This window comes from Amblyomma americanum, chromosome 5 (genome assembly GCF_052857255.1).
Source record: "Amblyomma americanum isolate KBUSLIRL-KWMA chromosome 5, ASM5285725v1, whole genome shotgun sequence".
NCBI lineage: Eukaryota > Metazoa > Arthropoda > Arachnida > Ixodida > Ixodidae > Amblyomma > Amblyomma americanum.
This window is the reverse complement of record NC_135501.1, coordinates 111397609-111421287: the sequence shown is the minus strand read 5'-3', so window position 1 is coordinate 111421287 and position 23679 is coordinate 111397609. Positions and strand designations below refer to the sequence as shown.

Below are 23679 nucleotides of genomic sequence, written 5' to 3'. Positions count from 1 at the left end.
ACTTATAAACAGCTGTCATGAAGGAACATCATTTGCACTACATACCACGTGTTCCTTTAATCTATTTTTTAGAGAGGTGCATTTCCACATTGAGCTTTGACCCAGCTGACAACCATCGTTGTCGTAGGAAAACAATAGCACTGAGAGTACCTGGACTAGGAGCTCAAATTCAAAGAAAAGCTCCTGTTCCAGCTCGAGCAGCGATGATTACTCGCGTTCAAAAACACCTCTGACGAGCTGTTCGCATCACTAAAAAAAGACCGAGGTTGAGTCGTACGTTGAGAAATCATTGATGGCGTACTCTGACGAAGAGGTATGCTGTTGCTCTGAGGTGAGTATAGATAACGGTTATATGGTTGCAATCCAGTTTGACACGTACTTTAGTATTAGCACTTTTCTCGTGTGTTTTAGACTTTTAGTCCGTTTACTCATTGCCTCAGCGGGCGTCTGCAAAAGTACGATATAAATAAATAGGCCCTGGACCCATCCTCGGTACTGTCTCCTCATGAGCAACCGGCCTTCCGTTCTTCGTTTGGTCTCTAATAGGTTGCAGCCTTATTCATGTGAATGAGCAGAGTCTTTGTAAATGAAGTAGGCCTGTACAATTCTGACACGTGCGTCAGCACCCCTTCGGTTATCATTAATTCCTCAAAAACGCATATCTTGAAGAATCTGGTTGTTATGAATGTTTTTATCTGAGAACAGGCGCACTTCGTTGTCTGAGCAACGCATGTATGTACAAAAAATGTTACAATAATCAAGCAGGTGATAGTCGGCGCTTTCCCGTCAACTCGCTTGTCCTTTGTTCGCTGCGCTGTGTTTGAGAATGTTGCACCAACCAGCTCAACTCTCCGTGCTATTATGCTATCAGCCAGGCTGAAGTGTCTAAGGAGAGCCAAGAAAATTTGCAGAGGTAATGAGTGGCCATTGGCGAAAAATGTTTGATGCAAAACTTCACTTCATGCAGGCCTGTTGTGTCTTTTGAATTTGGCATATTTTATTGACGTTTCCACTTTTTTTCCCTCATTCACTGAAATGAACAGAAGTACATGTACTTACATGTTTTTATACATGTAATTCTGGAGTTAATAGTGTACTTGACTCATCATGACATTTGTTTCAAGAAATGCCTGCTACAACTGTAGGTAAGGCTACAGGAGTCAGCGAATATTGTAAACTTTTCCACGACATTATCGTTGGCATGTTTTACTCAGATTCCTCAGCATGTTTCGCCTGCTTGTACAGATGTGTAAAAGAGCATTGCCAGTATCGCACTGTACACTACTACTGCTCCTTATGGCCTTCTGGGTCTTTCAATCACTTTATTAAAACCCCCTTCATGTTTTAGAACCACTGGACATGTAATGTTCAATTTCCAAAAATCATGGGAGGCTGGTTGCTGATCTCAGAAACCAACGAAAAACGCATCAGAGGCAAAAGCTTCTCTCCAAGTGCCCGTGCTGGAAAGCAGCCTTCAATTGACCTTGCTGGAGCACCTGGTAGGTAGCTTTTGAGATGAGGGATGCTCGAACGGCCCTGAAATGCTCGAACGGCTCAAAAGCAGCTAAGTCCATCATAAATCACAGTTAAATATTCGTTCTGGTTAATGAGCAAAGCATTCTTAAATGTGTAGTTTATTTGCTACATTTGGTTTAGAAAGAAAATGCGAAAAAATGTGAAGAATCAAGAAGAGCATTTTCAGCCAAGAGCAGCACTGAGTGAAAAAGAATGTTCTCGATGTGAAATAGCATAAAATATTTTGTTTTAGTTTTGTTAAAAATTCGTGCCTGAGAATAAAATTTGAATGCTAGTTCGTTTCCACAAATGTTACATGAAGGTTTGTCTTGTTTTGTGAGCAAGAAGCTATTGTGAATTATTCTGCACAGTCGAGCTTTGCATTTCAGTCCCTCTTGTCGCTGTTATGACTGCGTGTATTTTTGAAGTGTTCTTTCACTTCTATATAGATTCACGGTTCCTCAAGAGAGGAAGTCTTGTATTACAAGCTTTCTCGGTTTCGTGTACTGTCTTGTGTCTTCTGTTTTGTGTGTGCATTGGTATTTCAGTGCCGTGTGATCTAAAGTTATAAATACCCTGTCTGTGTCCTACCTCCTATCACTGAACACGATGACCGCTGTGGCATCAGTGCCAGCATGTACCTCGGCCTGCTTCGGCTCTACCTTCAATCTTCTGCAGTAAGCTTTGATGGGACCCTTTACAAGCAAAAGGATGGCGTGTGTATAGGGTCTTGCTTAGCACCTGTGCTTAGCGACCTGTTACTGGCTAAATATGAGACGAGATTACTGCCTAATCTAACCAACTACGGGGCCATCAAGATAACGCGGAACATGGATGATTACCTGATCCTATTCAAACCGAACGCCGCCAACAAGCTAGCAACACCGGAACACTTTAACTTCAGTATTTCCGGCAAACAATGAACTTAGGTTCCTTAATATGATCCTCAACATCACACCAGATTACATCTGCTGGTGATACGCGCCACGCTCAATGAAAAGCCTCCTGCCCTAACCTTCAGCACACTCGAAACTTGTGAAGCGCAGCATTGCCACATCAGCGCTCAGGAACGCACTGCAAAGATCTTGCTTTCACTGCATCTCCATCAGTTTCCAGGCGCAAGTCGGACGGTTGGCAGACGGGGGGTTCCCACTCACGCGCCTTGAAAGCTTGGCAGAAAAAATACTTCGAGAGCTTCGCCATTCCCATCGAGCTAACAGCAGCCTGGACCGGTCAAGAGCAGCGGTAATTCCCTATGTACACGAAGCAAGCCACAGACTCACGAAAATAACCGGGAAGCACGGAATACACTTGGCTTTTTCGGCGCCTAAAAAACTAGCAGGCCTATATAGACGAGTCAACTAAGAAGATCTGCCGAAAAGCGCGTGAAAGATTAAGCACAAGACGCCATTTTTAAAACCATGTGTAACTTACTGTGTACGAGATACCGCTATCGTGTGATGCGTCTTACATTGGACAAACAGGAAGATGTATCAATGAGCGTCTGATGGGACACTCGACTTCACTCAAGAGCGGCACAGGCAGCAACTTGCCCATTCACTGGAAGAAATGCTCTTGCGTGCCAGCCCTGGACAAGACAAACATCTTGAAAAGATCACGAAAAGCTCACACGCGAGATACATGAAGCTTAATTCAAATCCGGGACGACACGTGTGTAGTCCATCCATCAACCTGATGTCTAAGGAGACTGCCTATCTAGACGAGTGATTTTGTCTCGCTTTTTAAGTTTCTAACTATTTTACACCAAGTGTTAGCCACGTTCCCGTTTTTAACCTTACCGCATGCCCATCTTCCATCCTTCACCTGCATCTTGTTTGCTTTCTTTCATGTGGCACTTCCCACAGGCATCGTTTCTTGGCAAAACGTTCGTAACTTTTATACCTTTTAAGATTTCATCGCTTTTATCCGGCTCTACACCGCCCCTGACGTTGACTCAGCTGACAGCTTGCCGCGAGAGTATTTATATGTGTGTACACCTTTCGAATAAACTTCAGTTGTAAGTAAGCGCCTGTTTCGTACGTTCCTCTCTTCGTCCTGTGTTCGGGCTGTTCCCTTTTCAGCAAAGTTATACCAACTAGCCCGCAACAACTCCCTCGTAAACGTCATGGCAATGAGTACCGCCTGCTAGAATATTACTGTGCCATACCATGTTTCGCTTTTTCTGTGATTGGCTTTCATCCTGGCAGGGATGTGCCCTGTCTATTTGTTGGCCACTCTCGGTTGGATGGGCCGGACCTGAGGTGTTTAAAGGACGACGTCGAGAGAAAAGTACGTGTTGGGCCTAAGCAAAAAGGCTCATCCTTACGCTCGTCGTAATGTACTCCAAATCTTGACCTCTTGTTCTTCAGACCTAGTCAGTATGTAATTAAGTTTACGTAAAATAGCCGCTGAACCTGCTTTTTCTCGTTTCCCAAATTTATGTTTCAGTACTTCTTCAGCCCAAGGACTCGGACATGCTGCCAAATGGGACCCGGGATCGAGCTCTCCTGAGCTTCATGACAGACTCCAGCACACCTTTCTGCTTATGCTCTCATCTGTGCTGCCATACGCCACGATTTTTTTAGCAGCCAAAGAACTATTCTTCAGCATTAAAAAAAAGATGTTTGAAATCGCAAAGAAATCTTGAGTTCAAATTCCTACAAGTTACGAGTAGAGTTCCAGAGTATGCACCCTGCGTCCACGTACGTTTACTTGCGTACCCCAGCATATTAAGGAGTCTAGTAATAGCAAATGAAAGTGAACAGTGCAGCAGACGGACGCGTATTAGCATCAGGTTTTTGTAGCGATAGCTACATTACGGTATCTTTTAAAGCCTTCAGCGTGGCGGTGTCGTCGCAGCCACAGCGTGACGAGACAGCTGCCACAGCTGTGAGCATGCGCCGTGTCAGTGGTGACGAAGATGAAGGAAAGCCCAGCGAAACGGAGCGACGAAAGACTTACTTTGCAATTAGCCGAAACGTACGCAGTAAGTAGCTCGAAGTTACCGAGTGCCTACATCAGGTGTGCCGACACGCAAGAGTCCGCCCGACGGTATTACGCCGGCCAGCGAGGCGCCGCCGGTTCTTGTGCAATCTTCATGTACAGGTCTGAGCTCATTAAACACCCTTGAAGAGCTCACTGAGGCACACCTGACTTCGCAAGAGCAGCGGCTCAGGCTGACTGATACGGGGCTCTAAAATTTTCGAAGCTTGAGTATACAGGGCGAGGACCCTTAATGCCAGGTAATTATACACAGAGATGCGGGAACGCATTCGGGTCAAACCTACCCCAAAGATCATGCAAGTGGAGCGTCAGGAAAAGCGGAAGACGTTAAGCAAAACGTAAAACGTATTGAGGGGACGATAGTGCCGTGTATGCTGATGCGGAACGTTTTAACATTAAAGGCGACTTTGGAGACCACTTTGTAGACATTCTGGTCGAACACGTCCTAAAGGCTTTCTTTAACCAAATTGCTCAGCAGCTTGGCGTTCCTGAAGGGATCACATCTCACAAGGATCTTAGTTCGGCCATCAAAAAATGGTCAGTTCGATTGAGGAAGAAGCTGGAGGCAAAATATTCCAAAAAAGATCTGTATGCCTTCAAGGGTCAGTTTTCTGCAATCTCATGGTTTTCCTATGACTCAGCTTTGATGAAAAAATGATTATAAGATAAAGGCACTGCGGTTGCCTACCAACCTTTACACAACTAGTACTTTATAAGAGAACCATTCGGAAAATCCTGACGATCGCCTATGCGGGCGCGCTCCTAAAACAGTGTACCATATTTTACAGGAGTGAAGTCCATCTCTCTACCACGGACTGAGCGCCATAATTTCATAGCAAAGAACGTCGAGAGGATGATCTTGGGAAAAGACCCCACTGCAGTTATCGAACGTGGGAAAACGTTCACAGCCCCGAGTGGCTCCCGACTACGCCCGGACACGACTGTTCGGAAGGGCGGGGTTGTCCATGTAGTAGACTTCGCTTTTACCTGGGATACCAATGTGGGTATCCTAAAGAGTATGTGTGCCTAGAAGCTCCGCCCTCGTTTCCCGGGTGAGACGGTCAAGTTCTGGGGGAAGGCCTTCGGGGCCCCGTCAGTGCTCTGCAGGGACACCGCCAAGGTTGGCGAAGTCCTTGGTCTTACAAAGGCCGACCTTGGATGGACTCTGCAAGGACTATAGTAGAAAGCATTAGTATGCTTAGCCGATACCCGCGGCTGGCGACCTGAAGGTCGCTTGACACCTCTTGCGACATTTAGCAATCTTTAGTGATTTTTAGTCATTTTTAGTGATTCTAAGCCAGTAATCTCCTGTTCAGACCCATGCTTTTATTTTTGCGGCCGATTACTGAGCCAGCTTTTACAGTTAGTTTTTAGATTTTTTGTGCTTTTATTGATTTTAGTTCAATTTTAGCCCCTTTATTACTAACTAGTCATGCACTGCTTCGTTTTTTTCATAAGGAATTTCCCCCCAAGGCCCCAACATTCCATGTTTGGCCACGAAGTCGCTTGACGGCGCGGCAAGTCACGCAAAGTGTACCGCAGCGCTCACTAAGAGGTATTCGTGTGCAAACATTTGCGTGACTTGCTGCGCCGTCAGGCGCCTTCGTGGCCAAGTACGGCGAGGCTCGACGCTTATTCTGCTTGGTGACAGCAAGCCACGATAACTAACACTGCCTAGGGGGGCCACCTAACTCCACAATTGCGGGGAAACTATAGTTCTTAGCCAAATGCCTCGTCATCTAATCCTCAGTGATTTGAAAAACGGCCCTTCGCAACTTCGCGAGGCGCCGTACCTCCGCCACTGTATGCAAAATTATTCGTACGATGCCGAAAGATCGAAGGAAGTGGATCTGGTGTTGGTCTCACCCACGCAGGTGTTCCAGGGAACGAGGCCGCTGACCAGTATGCTTGAGGCTTTGTCAGTCGAGCGGGGGGGTCTAGGACCCGGTTGTCCCCAGTGGCGAGACGCTAATTACATATCAGGACATAGCCAACTATTAGAGGGAGCTCAGAGCAAGCCTGCCTCGTCCGCACGTTTAGCTCGGCCGCGAACTGGCAACCACGCGGAGGCGGCTGCAAACACGGTGGCACCTAAAGCCATGGATGTATTCCAATATCTTCCCGATTTGGCACGGCGCGATTGCCTGTTAAGCTATCTCTGGTGCTTGCTCGTCCCGGTGATGTGAGTTCGGCTACATGCACGGCCCCTTTTTTTCCTTTTTTTTCTTCCACACGAGTTCCTGCAGGGGTACCGCAGCGCGCACCGTGTCACCCTGCTGCCCGTGCGATAGTCGCGAGGCAGCCTAGAGCTGAGGTGCTGCTCTTATTCTTTATCCCCATGGCCGTTCGCGGAGTCTGTGCCCTGCCCGGCAATCTATATTCCATTGTAGGCATGTTAATACAAGTTTCACATATTTTTCACTTTTAGCTACCGATGGTGGTGGCTTTTCGGAGTCTCTGTAGGGTGGTACTTCCTCTCCTTGTTCAATGACTAGCAAAGTTTTACAGTGAATTTATCCTACGAAGCCCCACATTTGCAATTTATGCGGCTTTGAGGGCCCTGCTTTCTTTGTCAAAGCACTACCACTCTGACCGCGACTTGTACGCGACGTGGAATTGTCCACTCTGCTCCAAGAACCATCTGCAGGCGTCAAGCCTGGCATCACATTACATACAGTGCGCCAAGCGGTCGGCTAAACATTCTCAAGGCGAGGCATTCGGGTTGGCCCCCGAGTCTGCCAGTTCAAAGGCAAGTTCAGGTCGAAGCGACTTGTCTGTTCCCTCCCCACTCACTACTCGCCCGCCAGCTGCAGGCTTCTCTTCTGCTGACGAGGCGATTAGGTCCTCTCCGGTTTCGGAACATACGAAGGCGCATAATGGACTTTTGCCTCCTCTTCACAGGCATGGGGTAATAGACGTGCTTTACCCACCTTCTGCCGTTGTATGCATGACTTGCAATCACATAAATTTAAGTTGTCAACGCCTGCAGGATCATTACCTACAGGTCCATAACAAGCCAGTCAGATGGGTATGCAGGCGGTTTTTTCTGCGCACGACCAATTGAATTCTGCGTAATGTGTAAGATCTCAGACACCCTTCCCAACTCTGCCCGGGGTGCTTTAGGTGATGCCCAGAAGTCTGTTCCTAAATCGTTATTTTTGCCGGAGAGACAGGGGAGCCTGTCGTCATCGTCTTCCCCGTCATTTCAACTGTCGGGTGTAGATATTACTGGCGCGTCTGCACACTCTGTAAGCACTTGTAGGATCGATCTATATTCTCCGGACGATTCCTTTCACAGTATTCTTTGTAGCCCTTGGGTGGAGGTGGATGGAAACAATTCTCCCTTACCGAATACGGGCCACCCTGAAAAGGACAGCCAGTGCTCGGAACTGAGGACGCCTGAAAACAGCCCCAACCTGGGGAGGCACCCTCCGCACTCCTGTCCTGTGCAGGGGAGGAAAGACCGCTAGCAGCTCGACTTGGGCGGGTGGCTGGTACGGCGCCTGTGTCTAAAATGGTCGAGGAACCAACTATTAATGCTGGGCTTGCGCCACCCAGGATTAAGGCTGCATCACACGCTAATTTTACCGATGCGGCGGTCAACATAATCATTGACTTGGAGTTGGACTTGCCCCCTGGAGAGCGTTTCAAAACATCGCCATTGCTGCTCTCCGCCAGATTCGGTCAGCGGACGTCATTCGTGGCCTGAGGAAAAGCGACAAATATAGGCATAGGCTTGAGGCAGAGCGGGAGCATCGTCGTCGTTCGGGGATTCACCCCTCCGTGGCGGCGCGTCTTCCTATTGCCTCCCTGCCCCCATCACCCGTCCCTCTCCGACACCACCAAGAGGCGAAGAGGAATGCGCCGATTACCCTCCTTCCCTTGATCTTGTGGAGGTCAGACTGCTTGGCTCGATACAATCTCCACAAAACAGGTTTAGCCACCAATCTTTGCTCCGGTCCTCTCGCTGCCTCCGATTTTTCCATCTTATATGATCGTTTTGAAATAAGCCTCAAGCCCTGTAGAACGCTGGAGAAGAAGGTAGAGCCGGTTTTCCGGCGTCCAAATGAGTCGGCTAAAAGTTTCCACCGCCGGCTTTAAAAGTACCATCAACATCTATTTAACAAGGGCAAAAAATTTTACTGGACGAGCTCAAAATGAGCCATGTTGATGGCCATAAAATCTCTTTTGCTGAGATTCACGACCAATATGATCCCCTCTTTCAGACTGAATCTCCGGAGGTCCCTAGGGTGGGGTACAACCTGGCGTGTTGCCATCGGAGGCCCCAATCTTATCCTCCGGTGAGGTGCTTTCTTGCTATCAGGAAATGCGCGAGAACATTGCTCGTGGACCAGACAGCCTCACGGTGGCTCAGCTAGGGGAAATACGTATCTACATAATAACATTAGTTATGAATAACGTCTCAGTACACTGCCTTGCCGAAAACCTCCGCAGGTCCAGGACGGTATTTATTCCGAAACGTGACATCCCAGCGTTGGCGGCATATTTAAGGCGTATAATTATCAGCTCGGTCTGGTTCGTCTTTTTTCAAGGCTACTTTTGGGTCGTTTCACTTCATCTTGTAAATTACGTCCTCTGAAGAGGAAGTTTTCTGATGATCGTTCCAACCAATTAAACCTACTCCTGCTACAGGGCCTAATGAAATGGAGTGAGACGCACAAAAAAGATTTCTATGCCGCCTCTCGTGATCTGCGCAAAGCATTCGATAGCGTTAGTCATGCGCTATTTTCAGCCCTGCAGGAAAGTGTGCATGGCCGACATACCTAAAGGCCGTTAAAGATATGTACTCAATGCAGAGGACAACATTTTTATATGCGGGGGTCACAGATGGGATCCGCGTGTTCATGCAGAGGGGAAGAAGCAGGCGGACCCTTTGTCTCCCTTCCTATTCAATCTAGCGCTTGATACGCTGCTGCATGAGCTGAACGGATCCGGTCTGGGGCTTCACATCAAAGATTCTATCCATCCTGCATTAGCCTATGCTGACCGCATTGTACTTGTCGGCAGCAGCCTCGCCGAGCTCCGGAGAAACTTGCATGTTTCAATTAAGTGCTTCTCTAAGCTAGGTCTTACGCTTAATTCATCTAATACAAAGTATTTTGGGTGGCGTTACGATGCCCACTAGCTGAAGTGGTTTGACTACCGCATTCCCTAGCTTCGGCTCGAGGGTGCGGTGGTCAAACCAAAAGCTTGTAATGAGCCCATCTGCTATCTGGGCGTTGATCGTTTTGTCAACTAGCCACCCTGGGTTTTACCCGATGTCATTAATCACCAATTGGCTGTTTTGAACTCTAAAAAGTTGAAACCATTTCAAAAGCTTTGTTGTCTAACCAGTGTTCTGGTTCCAAAATTGTTATATGCAACATCCAGCATTCTCGCTGCTAAGGCCTGCGGGAGAAATCTGGATCGCCACACCCGTATGGACTTTAAAAGGCTACTGTAGTTGCCAATGTCTTATCCCAACATAGTCCTTCATCTACCATATAACCAGGGGGGTTTGGCGTTTTACAGCTTGGCCGGTTAGGACCGGAGTTCATTTTGAAAGCTTGTGCTAGGCTGCAGAGGTTGGGGTCATATCAGGTGGACACCTTTGTAAAGAAGTGCCTGGGGGACGAGAGGGACCACCTGTACCGTCTAGTGTCCCACACGATGTCTCAGATGTTTCAGATGTGAGATGTAAGAGAAGACTGGGAAGACCGGTATACACATAAGGAAACAAAAGACTCAAACTTGGGTAGAAGATCCTAAAAGACTGATAAGAGGAGATTTGTATCCCACCAGATTCTTATTTAACAAGTCATCAGATCCATCAAGTCGGCTTTGCACATGCTGCAAGTACCAACCTGAAACTGCAGCCCACATCGTCGGCAAATGTATATCCGTTCACCTCCCCAGAATTGCCCATCACTAATGCCATTGCTTCTAAACCGATAGAAATTCATCCCGGTGTACTGGTGTCAACTGAAGAACTAATCACAGACCGTGCGGGGACTCGGCTCAAGCCCGATATCGTTTTTGAGCTGCCCCACTGCACGCACATCCTAGATGTGGTGGTCACCTGAGGTTACGACACCGAGACATTGGAGTGCATGAGCAAGCACTAGCGAGACAAGTATAGGACCCTTCCAGAGGTTGTAGCTAGACCAAACAGGCGCTGCAAGGTCCTTGGCCTCTCGTTTGGTGCACGTGGGCTGCTTTGTACGGGTACTAAGAGGGCAGCAAAAGAAATTGGGTTATCGGACAGGGATTTAATTTGGTTAACTACTCGTGCTATCGTTGGCACATTAATAGTCATCAGCAGATTTGCGTGATTTGTAAAACTTAGCTGCATTTTGTACCCAGCTCATCTTTTTTTCCTTTTCTCTCTCTCAGGTCATGTGGTTGAATGATGTATACATAACCATTTCTCTTCACGCACTCCCCCCCCCCTTTTGTATGAATGATGTGATGTATGCTTGCGACACTTTTCACTCTTTTTGAATGGCATTGGCCATAAGTAGAAGTAATTTCTCAGCAAGCAAAAGCTGCAGTGGGAAAACCAGTGCCTATGTTGATGCTATTTCAGCACCAGGCGCGAAACAAATGAAGTGTTGTATTCGAAAGCCGACCCCTCTGACGTGGTCCATCCTCCTTTTTTTCCCTGCTCTGTTCTATGTTCTTTTGCAATTCCTTAACCCCTTTTATAACTGTTTTAGTGTTTTCTCTTTTTCCCTAGTTTGAGACAATTTTTTCGCTACTTCTGCCAAGGACATATGAAGTGTCCAATTTTTTGAATATGGAAAAAAATTGTGGTCTTCGAGACAAATTTTAATAGACAGCACTTACTGCGCGATTGCCGCAAGTGATACTGGCCGACGGCAGTGTCGCACCGACAGGTTTTTTTTCCAAGAAAAACTTGTTGGAAATATAAACGTTTTAGCAAAATTCCTCGACATCTAATAATCCACGGATCCCTTCGAAACTTCGCGAGGGTCCGTATCTCCGCCGCTGTATACAAAATTATTCGTACGATGCCAAAAGATTGAAGGAAGTAGATCTGGTGTGCGTCCCTCAAACGCGGGTGTTCCATGGAACGAGGCCGCTCACCAGTATGCTTGAGGTTTTATCAGCCCAGCCGGGGAGGGGGTCTCAGACCCGGATGTCCCCAGTGTAGAGACGCTAATTACATATCAGGCCGTAGCCAACAATTAGAGGGAGCTTTCCTTGCCCTTCTAAGTACACTGTAATAGAGCAAATGAAGAGCATTAATTTTGGCCGACCTCTAGATCTGCTTTGCTTTAATAGCTTTGCTTTAACACTCACATGGGCTCTCCAAAACTAAAACCCTATGACGGTGGCCGAAGCCGGTATATTCGCCTTACGATATCAGCCTTATCCAGGATTCTTGAAAGGGGATATTTTACCTTCCATAGAACAACATTCAGTCCGCTCCCTAAATCGATCTTCCCCAAACTCTTCTTAAATCCCTGAACTCCGTGACGCAATAACAAGGTGGTCAAAGATTTAAAGAAAATTCGTCTTGGCGTGTTTTCCAAGTATGACTTGCACATTGGACACCCACCAGCCTGCAAGCTACGCAACATGCTCGTTAACGTTAAGGACCGGCTACCGTATATAAATTTTTCTGGTGTTTACCAGATTCCTTGTGGCTGCTGCAACCAGGTCTACATCGCGAGACGGCCAACTTACCACACGGCGAATCAAGGAAAACCAGCGCGCAGTCAAAAACGAAACTGGTTTGGTTTCGTTTATGGTTTAAAAGCCACTCAGGCCATGGGAGACGCTGTAGTGAAAGGCGCCAGAAATTTCGACCATCCGGGGTTCTTTAACGTGCACGGACATCGCACAGTAAACGGGCCTCTAGAATTTCACCTCCACTGAAATTCGACGGCCGCGGCCAGGATTGAATCCGCGTATTCGGGCCAGCAGCCGAGCGCCGTAACCACTCATCCACCGCGGCAGCCAGAAACAAAACTATCGCATCAAGTGCGCTTGCTGAACACGGACATAAATAAGGACGTCAGAGTGACTGGGACAACGCAACAATTGCAGCCAGAGAACGTAACCTGACAACGCGGCTTCTGGAATCATCTTTCATCCAATGAACAACCGGGACCATGTACAACAATGCAGAAAACATGCACTAATCCTGGAGTAGCATGCCAGGCAGACAACCACGCAGACCTCTCCTTTACCAATAAAGTCCTCCTCCATGCAACTAATCTATTGCCAGTCATTACGTCACAAATTTTCCGCTGAAAATGCGCCTCCTTGATTTGTCCGCCTCATTGTGAACAAGGAGCCCGGACGGGCTCCGAAACGTATTTCATGTTTGCTTGATTCAGTCATTGACTCCAAGTATTTTTCATCGACAACGTGACATCCTCTGCCACGTCTGCGCGGGAGCAACGAAGTGGTGCAGAGCGGGGAGCACTGCAGCACAGGCAGGGCTGAGTGTCGCGCGGTACTTTCGTCACGGAATGCAGAGATTTGATCGAAGCCGCTCTGCGCCCTCCCGCAAAAGCGCGGTTTTCGAATGGTGCATGAAATGACTCAAAATCAGCTGAGCCTCAGCGGCGAGGGTGATAAACGGTTTTTGTGTTTGAGGGAAGAAAATAGCGCAGTAATTGTCACATATCTCGCTGGAAACGCGAAACGTGCCGTAAGGGAAGGGAGGAAGGTGGGAGTGAAAGAAGAAATAGAAAGGTGCTGTTGTGGAGGCGCTCTGGAATACCTGGGGATCTTGAACGTGCACTGACACCACAGAGCACACGGGCGCTTTTGTGTTTCGCCTCTATCAAAATGCGGCCGCCACGGCCGGGTTCGAACTCGGGGAACTCCGCCTGTTGTAGCTGAGCGCGCTAGCCATTTAGCCAACGCCGCGCGTAGTAAGGTAATCGCATTTTCTAAATTCTTAAAGCTGATATGGATATTACTAACGACTTAGTGCGACTCCAAATGAAATGCGCTTACTCGCTGTCCTGCCACGAATCCTTCCACCAATGCATGCATGTTCGATCTATCCGAAGAAACATGTTGCAAGGACTGGTTTTACGGTGTTTAGTGTCCCAAAGCGACTCAGGCTATGTGCGAAGCAATAGTGCGTACATCGGTCTCTTTGGACACAGAGTGAGCAAGCGGTCTAAATCATGACTTAGGTTCTGGGGCGGCACAATAGTCGGATTGTTTGACGCCGCTTTGCCCCTTGGCTCTGCGCAGAGGCTTTATTATTTGACTGAATTTCGTGTGCGATCTGTTCAGACCTGAACTGATAAACAACACGATGTTTCCATTGGAATTCGCTAAAAAAAGCTTTTCTGAAGTTACCTCAACAATTAGAAAGAGGTAGATTCTTCCGCTGTATCACGCGTGCCTGCTATGGTATATCTGCGACTGCGTGAGTTGGTTTTTTAGCGGAAGCTTAGCACCAACTCTCTGGCCATTACAGCTGTGTACCGTGCAGGTAAATTATATTCAAGATACGAAGCCTCACAAAACATTCGCATTAGTGTGGTAGTAAAAATTATTGGCGATTACACACGTGGTAATACGAGAATGGCGAGTGCTAGCCATGGAGGTGCAATCCCGTTTCCATCCCATTTATGCTCCACCGATACCACTAATCCATGGTCAGTAGTTGTAATAGCCGCCTTATGATCCGAGGAGAGATTTGATAAGTTGGTTGCGGTCTTTACATTGCATGATGCAGGCACCTCTATAACGACATGTCGACTATTCTGCACTCGTGTAAAAAAACATAATTGTCTTCTGCCGTGGGATGTACTGACCACTTAAGTTATCACATGAAAATTGTAGTCGCCGATGACAAGAACTGATGACGCTCATCGGGCATATGTTAAAAAAAAATTATGTACTGTATAAACTATTCATAGATTTCTCTATAAAGTATAAATTTTTATCGACAAAGCCTAATGACTAGTCTATACAGAAAAATTGCTATAGACGGTGTATGGATTATGTATCGATGTATGGTCATAAAGTTTTAGTAGACTTGGCTTAGGGTCCGAATTATCAAATGGAAATACCTATAGGAAGGGAACAGTAAGAAATCTACACGAAGTCTACAGACCCTTTTTATAAAGCATACGCTCGAATCTGGGTTAGAAAGGCTATTGCATCTCTCTGGGAGGCGTTAATGGCAACGCACAACAAATCGACAGCTAAGCCTCTCTAAAATGATGCTCCATGTGCCCCTCTGTCAAAAGTGATAGAGAAGCAGGGTTTCGCTTCTTAACCTTGTAGTGGAGTCGGTACGGTGTCCCTATACACCGAAATGTGTGGACAGGTGGGAAAAACAGTCTTCTTACCTCACCCAGGTTCACAGCTTATGGGCTGACCCAAGTGCGCCGCTACAGGGCTAAGAAGCAACACCCCGTTGCTCGGTTAATGTTGACAAAGACGGTGCATCACTGAGGTGGTGCATGCTTTCTCGAATGTAGCTCTGCATCGTCTTGAATGCAGCCAGAACTGATCAGCAAATTCCATTCTCGAAGCAATATTTTCCGGCACAGGAGGAAGGCAAATATGCTTGCAATAAGCTCGTCCTGTAGAAGATCCTGTATGTCTGCATTAATTGTGCCTGGATGAACACTCGTAGGTATTTGGTTTTACTTGGGGGCTTATCAGAATTCAGCGAAAGCCAGCGCCCACGGACAGAAGATATATAGCAGGACAATAGCTAATTTCTGGAGCATAAAACAGAATGTTAAAGCCTTGTGTTCACGGCGTGTAGAGTGCGTGCTGTATCTTTTCGACGGCTTTTCGGACGATTTCATTCTTCAGCTGTATTCCTCTTTGCGCGCACGAGTGGTGCTGATTATATATACATATATATACACATATACACATATACCATAGCCGCGAAGCACTGCCAGCGCACAAGAGGAGTCTTTTACGTGGACCATGGGCTGGAGTGGCTTCCACCTGCACGAGTAATGGCCCCAGATGGCCTGCATCCCAGTTTTGAAGGTGTGGCCATAATAGCGGGTCACCTCCAGCAGATCCTGCTCCGGAAATCTACTAGAAGGGCACAAGCAACGTGGTCTGACCATGCCCACGGCATTCCCAAAACGCCCAGACCGCCACCGACGCAGAATCCATCCACTGGGACACCTGAGCCAAAGCCGCGCTACTCCCTGCGGAGCTACAAGGACGTCGTCGAAAATTCATCCAAGAACTGACTATCTGCTAAAAACCAAGGTGAACTGACTGAAACTTCTGTATCGAAAAAGTTTTTAACATTAAGAAAGGTTGTAGAAAAAAGAGCTAGATACGAACATCTTGTGAAAACCTTAGACCTGTACAGCCATGCAAATATCATTCAGAAAGGCATGAGAATATATTTCGAACCAGCCACATCAGACTTATCACTTCCTCTAAAAACCCATTGGCAGGAAATACTTCGGAAGGCATCAAGAGAACTAATGGATATTGTAATCCAACATGATAAATCTTGTCTGGACGCTATGAGGCTCAAGGAAGCTGAACTACGCAAAGACGTTCATCTGACCGATAAGGAAACTGCACTTTTAGAGCTATTTCTAAACAAGAAACAGCGTTCACTCCTAACTCAAAGAGAGAGGAAGTTCCTTCGGGATGGGGTTCCTCTGCAGCTCCATTCGTCAGAATCAGAAATTTGTCAGCTCCTTTCAACGGGTAGTCCAACCTCTGCATCAGATAAGAATCAGTTCACCCAATTCAGGCGCATGTCAATCAACCTTAAAAGTCACCAAATCTACACCAAACAATGTTGTTAATTTCTCGTCAGTAACTTTGTCACACGATGAGTGCATGGTGCTGTCCAAGGGCCTCAACTTTTGCCCCACTAGCGGTATAATTAATGAACTTCAACTTTACAAAGATCTGGATAATTTCTCCCGAAACCTTAGACTGAAAGAATACTACCACGGTCGCCTCCAAACAATAGATCCTGGTCCAAAACTTCGATCTATTACTCATTGGACACCACCTCCGCAGCGCGATAAGTGTCTAGATTTATACATAAAGGCAGTGCAAAAAGATATCCTTTCCGAATTTCAAAAACGACGCTCTTATCGCCCTAATCTCACAATGATTGAACGCAATGCGTTGCAGGCTCTAAGCAGCCGATCTGACATCGTTATAAAACCAGCGGATAAAGGTGGCGCCATCGTAGTTATGAATGAAAAGGATTACCTTGATGAGGCCCAAAGGCAGTTAAGTGATTCCTCATTTTACAAGGCTCTCCCTACTGATCCTACGCCAGAGTATAATAAGAAAGTTTCAGAATGTATTTTAGGTTTGGCAAAAAAGAAGAAAATTGAGGACAAGATCGCAAAAGCTCTAATTCTGTTACATTCAAGTCCCGGATGTTTTTATCTTCTTCCAAATATTCATAAAGAAAATAATCCGGGAAGACCAATTGTCTCTGGAATTGGGACCGCTACTGAAAACACTCAAGTTATGTCGACAGCCTCATCAGGGATATCCCTTCCTTATATCCTTCCTATGTTAAGGACACCACCCATTTTTTGAGTGAAATTCTCGACTTAGTCATTCCAGATGATTCCCTACTAGTGACCCTGGATGTCGCTTCGCTGTACACCAATATACCGCATGCTGATGGCATCTACGCAGTCGTCTATGCTTATGAGCGCTTAGAATCTAAACAACCGGTTGACGGCAGCACACTTGCAGAGATGTTAAAACTGATGCTTGAGTTAAATAACTTAGAAAAAATAAAAATAAAAATAAGTGGAACGTCAATGGGAACCAAAATTGGACCATATTACGCTTATATATTCATGGCTGTGCTTGAGACGAAATTCCTCAACAACTTTCCCTTTAAACCAATATTTTACAGAAGATTCATCGATGACATATTTATGGTCTGGACACATGGTGAAGAAAAACTCACTAAGTTTATTTCGGACTTCAACTGCACTCATCCTAACACTCGTTTTCCTCGTCGCATTCAGCCTCAACAATGAATTTTATTGACGTCCAGGTGACCATCACGAATAACAAACTTGAGACAACAGTCTACAGAAAACCCACCGACCGTCACCAGTACCTACATTACCAGAGCAGTCACACTCGCCATTGTAAAACATCCATCGCTTACAGTCAGTCCCTTCGTTTCCGTAGGATTTGCTCTAAAGAAGGAGACTTTGAATCAAACTGCGAGCAACTCCGTGTGGACCTAGCACGACAGAGGCACCCATAGTCTGTCATCGACGATTCAGTCAAGAAAGCTTCAAAGCATGACCGGCGCGAACTCATAAATGGCAAAAAGCAGCCACGCCCGGACTATCAAGTCAATCTGGTCCTTACCCATTCGGCTTCAATGCCCAATGTTAGCACAATTCTTAAAAAACACCACAACATCCTTCAACAGAGTGAAAAGATTAAAGAAGTTATCCCTGATCCCCCACGTGTTGTGTATAGGCGCGCAAGGAACATCCGTGATATGATAACATCGTCTACAATCGGCAACCTATCTTCAGAGGATCCGCGCCATGCAATAAACCTAGGTGCAAACTCTGTCCGATGATAACAACAACCAGTGCTAAAAGCACAGCGTCATCCTTCTCATTTAAGATAAAAGGTAACTTTTCATGCGACAGCGCCAATGTTGTCTACCTCCTGGAATGTGGCACCTGTAAAGCTCAGTACGTAGGGCAGACAGTTACACCATTCAGAATTCGCATCAACAACCACAGATCACATGTGCGGACACAGCCAAATCTCCCACTTTCAAAACCCGTCATCAACCTTGCGGACCCATTCGATAACTTTACAGCTATTGTACTCCAATCGGGGTTCAAAACAAATTATGACCGTGAGATCTGTGAATCGTACCTGATTCACAAATTTAACACAGTCTCGAGCGGCATTAACGAAACAGTAGGCCGGCTATCATGCTTACACACTCAATAGATGTAACAAATAGTTATCCCAGACTCCTAGAATAATATTTATCCCAGACTATCACAAATAATTATCCCAGACTCGTAGAACGGGCGGCAGCATGCATAACAAGCATAGCTTCCGACGTGTTTTCATTTTTTCACTTGCATTGTCCCACATTTACTGCTATTTCCTTTCCCCTTTTTATTATTATTGTAATCTTGTATTGTCGCGCATTGTATTATATTGTCACCCATTGGCTGTTATCCCCCCCATATTTTTGCTGTCATGTCGGTCTTCGCTTCATACATTGATGAATTGTTTACTCTGAATGGTCATTTGTATTGCGGTATATTGTACTTCGACTCATTGCAGTTCGTTTCTGGTGTTGGATTCATTGTTAGCCTTGTCTTTTGTCTGTATCTGTATGCGTGTGTACGGAGTGCCCTTCTAAGGATTGATTAGGAATTGTATTTGATTTCTCTCGTGTTGCCACAACCCTTGTCTGAATGGATATTTCCAAGTCTTGTACAATGGCTCTTCTTTCCTTTTTTCCCCTAATTTTCCCCTAGTGTTCTGAACTCATGCTTTGCTGTAAACTTGTAAACTTTGTACCTCGCGCATTCTCTATAAAAACTGCGTGTTTCAAACTCTGTACTACAGTCGAAAAAGGCTGGTCCTCCAGCCGAAACGTCGTGAATTAAATCCTGTTATGTTTCTTCAATTTTTGGTGATTTTATATATATATATATATATATATATATATATATATATATATATATATATATATATATATATATATATAGCGAACTATGACGGCCGCGCCTTATACCGCATAGGCAGATCATTGACCAAGCGCCGATGAAGACGAGGCGCCGGTGAAAGAAGTGTCGCCGCGCTGCACGAGGTCGCTTGGTTCTGTACTGGGCGTCATGAGGAATAGTTCACCGGTCTTGCGCTCCCACGTGCTTTTCCTTTTTATTTACTGCGTTCAGGTGAATAGCACCCGATTCTTGGCCGATCCCCCAGTGTGGGTATATGCCATCCTTTGATAGGCTAACAACAACAACTACTGGGCGTCTGCGCTGGGCGTCGGCGCTGCCCGCCGTCCTGCTCGCCGTTTTGTGCCGCCCGCCGTGAACTCTGTCCCCTGATCTATTTGTGCACAAACCCCCCTTTCACTTGGTGGAGGTGCTGGGTCGAACAGCCCCTACCCAACAGCACCTACCGAGGTCCATACGAATGTGAGTGGCGTTGGCCTCGGAGCTGTCTTGATCAGCGAAAAGATGGGTTTGAAGATGACGTAGTCGTGTATGCGAGTCACGTGCTCATCAAATATGAATCTAACTATTCCGTCCCGGAGAAGGAATGTTCCGGCCTAACGAGACTCCGGCCCTATCTGCACGGTCGCCGGTTTGACGTCTTCACGGACCACCATGCGCTCTGCTGGTTGTCGTCAACTAAAGATCCATCCGGTCACCTCGCTCGATGGGCTCTTCGCCTTCAAGAGTTTGACATCCGCGTCACGTACCGTTCCGGCCGTAAGCACATGGACGCCGATGCTCTGTCTCGGTCTCCCATTCCCAGCGACGCTGCCTGCTCCTCGGCGACAGATCCCGTGCTTTCGCCTCTTACCATCGCTGATATACTTGCGGAGCAACGGAAAGACCCGTGGCTTTCTTCGCTAATAGACGCCGTGTCTTCGTCACAAAACGCAGCGGCTTCAAGGACATTACGATGTCAAGATCCGCACTTTGCCCTCCCGGACGGCCTTCTATACCGCCGCATCTATATGCCTGATGGTCGGCGGTGGCTTCTCGCGATTCCCCGCCATTTACGTTCTCAAATTTGCGCCTCTTACTATACCGACCCTCAGTGTGCGCACGCTGGTGTGCTGAAACATTCACAAGACTTTCTCAGCGTTACTATTGTCGCAACATGTAGGCCTATGTACGTAAATACGTCCGATCTTGCATCGACTGTCAGCAGCGGAAGACATCCGCTCCTCGTGTGACTGGCCCATTGCAACCACTCCCTTGCCCGACACGTCCTTTCGATGGCGTTGGCATTGACCTTTACGGCCCGCTTCCCTGTACAGTTTATGGGAACCGTTGGATTATCGTCGGCGTCGACCACCTCACCCGGTATGCCGAGACAGCCGCCCTTCCTGCAGCTACTGCCCGCGAAGTTGCGATGTTCCTGCTGCATAATTTTGTTCTTCGCCACGGCGCGCCGCGGGAGCTCCTAATTGATAGAGGTTGCTGGGGCGGAGTCAAGCTTTTCGCGGTCGGCACGAGCGGCCACGATGTAGTACACGGACGACGGGACGACACGTTACCACGAAGACGGAAGATGGAAGCGGCGTTTTCGATGATGGAGTAGCTGTTGGCAGAGACCATCAAGCTAGTGGTGGTCACATGTAACAGCCTGCTCAACATGGCTCTTGTCAACCTCAAGTCTGCGGTGGCTTTCACGACGGTTCCTATTGAGCTCTTGCTGTTTGCCGATGATGAGAACAGGGAGATTCTATTGAAAGCGATCTCTTCATGGCCCCCAAGCGTCTTGATGCGTTTCGATACTAGGTACAACCTGTGCAATTTCCTGAGCCGGATGCCAAAAACTGGCGGACCCTCTTCAAGCCATGTGCATCTCAGCGTCTGTTTCTCCCCAGTATGCTCCCAGAAGTGGATGCAGTCATCTGTGTGGATGCCGATGTCCTCTTCTTGAGCCCCATTGAGAAGCTGCGGGGGCATTTTGCACTCACGAATGGTTCGCACTTGGCAGCGCTGGCACCAGAAAGTGAAGACTATGCCACCAACTGGTACCGGCGCTTTGCCCGGCCCCCCTTCTACCAGTCACTCGGTGTCAACTCTGGTGTGATGCTGATGAACCTGACGCGCATGCGTGACTTTGGCTGGGAGAGCCGCCTGGTGACGCTGCTGCACAACTATAGCCATGCCATCTCCTGGGGTGACCAGGACCTTCTCAACATTCTGTTCAGCGCACACCCCGAGCGACTACTCTTATTTTCATGCCGGTGGAACTACCGGCCCGACCACTGTATGTACGGAGCCCACTGCACTCGCGGACCTCCTGCTGTGGTTCACGGGTCACGCAGGGCCTTTATCAAGGACTCGGAGGCGGCATTCCGAGCCCTTTACCAAGCAATGGGCCAGTGTGAGCTCGGGGAAAACTTGGAGGAAGGCTTGCCACGCTCAGGCTGGGCCTGGAGGGAAGCCGCGACACGCGCTGTAGGTCTGAGTTCCTCACTGGGAGGTGGCAGCGCGCACCGTCGATTACTTCGCAAACAGACCCAGACTGTTGCGGCTGCCAGCAAAGTGACCAAGCAGTTTTGTGGCTGTCCACTGAACACTTTATTGCGTTGACAAAGCCTGATGTCTTTAGGGGCAAGAACCATCCATGTTAGGCCAACACAGCCAATGGTGTCGCAGGCTAGGTGCATTTTGCTTTGTGATAGATCTGGTGAGAATGTGTTCTGACCCGGGGTGAACTTTTGTGACGTTATGCCCAAGAATCCGCGTCAACCTGTAATGTAAGAGTAGGTATACTCCGTTGCTTTCAACTTGCTGTGTAGAGGGTGAGGCATATGTACATCGTTTTTTCATTGTCATCGTGCTGTATTGTGCTTGCCAGCTTAAACTGAAACAGATCAGTGTCCAGCTAGCGATATCTTGCTAGGCTATTTATCAGTGGTGGCACGTTCCACCTGTGATGCTACGTGCAAGCACCTTAGAACCTTCACTGCTGCATTTCTTCGCATTATGGAATATCACCTTGGCGCACTTGGCACATTCCTCTCCATTAACGCTGCACATATTGAGGACGTATTAGCTAGCACATCAGCAGTAATGCTTTTCTTGATGCTATCGTCATGATTGAAAGCTGAAACGATATTTCGAACAAATTTATTCACGTTAATTGCAAATGTAAATTGCTATTGACGTTCTCCGTTAGTATACGAGAATGCAAGGGACATTTTTTATGTGGCCCACGTCGTTGAAGCTGCTTACCGAATGCCGCATCGTAAATCGGACCACCACTGCATACCATCCCCAAACTAACCGGCAGACTGAACGACTCAATCGTACTCTCGGAGACATGCTCACGATGTACGTCGCAGCGGATCAGACCAACTGGGACGCTGTCCTTCCTTTCGCGACGTACGCCTACAGCACCGCCACCCAGTCAACCACCGGTTTTACCCCCTTCTTCCTGCTGTATGGGCGTGAGCCGTCGTCCACGATGGATACCATCCCACCATATACTCCTGACACCTCCGAGTGGACGCCCCTCTCCGAAATCCCAAAGTATGCGGAGGAATGCCGCCAGTTGGCGCGCTCTTTCACCTCGGCCTCCCAAGGACACCAAAAGCATCGTCACGATAACGATAACAGGCAACACGTTTTTCCGATAGGATCCCTGGTTTGGCTCTGGGTTCCAGACACAGCACCAAGATTGTCGTCAAAATTCCGTACAGAATACTACGGCCCTTATCGCGTCGTCCAGCGAACGTCGCCTGTGAATTACATCGTCGAGCCGCTCATCCTCTCTTCGGACTTGCGCCATCGCGGACGAGAAACCGTACACGTCAGCCGCCTGAAGACCTACTACGACCCGCTCCTCTTGTCCTCGCAGTAGGTCGCCAGGGTGGCTCCTCTTCGTTCCCGGGGCAATTGCAGCGAACTGTGATGGCCGCGCCTGATGCCGCATAGGCAGATAATTGACCAAGCGCCGATGAAGACGAGGCGCCGATGAAAGACGAAGTGTCGCCGCGCTGCACGAGATCGCTTGGTTTTAGACTGGCAGTCGGCGCTGCCCGCCGTCCTGTTCGCCGTTTTGTGTCGCCCGCCTTGACCTCTGTCCCCTGACTTATTTGTGCAGAAACCCCCCTTTTAATGTATATTGCCACGTGCTCAACGCGCCGCGCGGCCTCCACGCTTAGTCGAAACGATGAAGCGGTGGTTGGCCTTCGAGGTGCTCTGGCTCTGTGACCTGGACTCTCAGTCTTGGGTTCTCTCTGACGCCTACGTGCACGGCTCCTCGGGTCGTGACATATATATTTCTCTCGTCTTCGTATTTCAGACCGGAGTCCATTCATACCACGAAACAACACACCGAAATCGCTGTGGACGGAGGAAGCCCGATGCTTGTGCTCGGGAGTGTCAACATCACTGCCCATTTCAGATGCCTTGACTAAATAAACTATACAGG

At 47.7% G+C, this 23679-nt stretch overlaps 1 pseudogene; it reads left to right on the top strand.

The window, feature by feature from the left end:
• The first annotated feature begins 292 nt into the window (after positions 1–292).
• LOC144134119 (glucoside xylosyltransferase 1-like) lies at positions 293–21833 on the top strand (annotated as a pseudogene).
• The last annotated feature ends 1846 nt before the right edge of the window (positions 21834–23679 follow it).